At 23.5% G+C, this 1,389-nt stretch overlaps 1 protein-coding gene across 1 annotated transcript in view; it reads right to left on the bottom strand.

Moving 5' to 3' along the window:
- LOC108686192 overlaps positions 1-1,389 on the bottom strand; it is a 41,489-nt gene that overhangs the window by 27,824 nt on the left and 12,276 nt on the right.

Consider the following 1,389-nt stretch of genomic DNA (forward strand, 5'->3'; position numbering starts at 1 on the left):
ATATATATTACTTTAATATGATATAACGTCTAAATTTAGTTTGTATAGTTTAATTATTGATACAATAAAAATAAATAAAAATAAATTCAATTATAATTAAGTAAAGATATGACATGCACCTAAGATAATAAAATTACCTTGTCAAGTCGTTCATTAGAATGTACGCTAAAAATAATAGCCATTAACATTTTTCGTTTTGAGATTTCTCTATAAAAGAATTTATGAAAGATTTATAATTAGTAAATAAAAATATAATGTTTATAATTAGTAAAAAATATTGTTACCTAGGGCTAATTTTTTCTAAATTTATTAATATATAGTTGAGTACCGCATCGTTGTCTGAATGTTCCTGAATAATATTTTGAATAATATTATAGTAATGATTGTTTTGTAAATGATTGTTTATTTCATTCGAGACACTTGTATTTATAAAATTAATCAGAATATCAGGATCTTCAGAGCAAGTCAAGTAATCTAATATATTTTCGTCATGGTTAATGAAATATGTATCCCTTAATTTATTCCAAGTAGTTTTATTGGCTTGCATCATACCATTACAATAAATCCATTCTTTTAAGTTTGTGGATATTCTATTTTTTTAAATAAAAAGATTAGTCTGTAACTTTTTATGTAACAAATAAATAAGAATTTATTATTATTTATTATTCTGCGTCGCACATTAAGAACTTTATTTCAATAAAATTACCTGTATGTTTCAGGGTTTGCAAGAACTTCATTTAATTTAATAGTGGCTATTCTCTTGCACTCGGAGTGATTAAAATAACATGCCCATTTTAAGGTATTGACTCTTGTAAGTTTTATAAGTTCATTTTCAGCAGGATCTTCATCGTATCCTACATTTTTAATAAGCTCATCCAAAATACGTAGTATGTATTGCTATGTAGGATTATAAACAAAATTAATTTAATAGTCTTTCTACTCTGCTAAATTAAATATTAAGTGTAAATGGTTTTTATTATTAAATGTAATAATGTTACCTTGATATAATCAATTTCTAAAATTTTGTAAACTTTTTCCGCATACATTTCAAAAAAGTTAAACATATGATATAATACTATAAAATCGGTCTCTCGAGATAGATAATTTGCAAGATCTAGAAATATCTCGATATCAAGTTGATCTGCGATCATAAAATGATAGGAGTCATCAATGATTTGAGCTCGATTAAGTACATGTATTTTTGTATAATTGTCAGAGTTGAGGTAGTTTGCAATTTTTCGCCAATTTGAATCATCATAATTAACGCGATAAAATCCTGTTGAGAAATTAATTTATATTAAAAATTATATTATTAAATCTTTTTGAGATTTATTAAGAAATGTGTTTTATTTTTTTTTCTCATATTCTAGGTATATATATATATATATA

This window comes from Atta colombica, unplaced genomic scaffold, assembly GCF_001594045.1.
Source record: "Atta colombica isolate Treedump-2 unplaced genomic scaffold, Acol1.0 scaffold166, whole genome shotgun sequence".
NCBI classification, from domain to species: domain Eukaryota; kingdom Metazoa; phylum Arthropoda; class Insecta; order Hymenoptera; family Formicidae; genus Atta; species Atta colombica.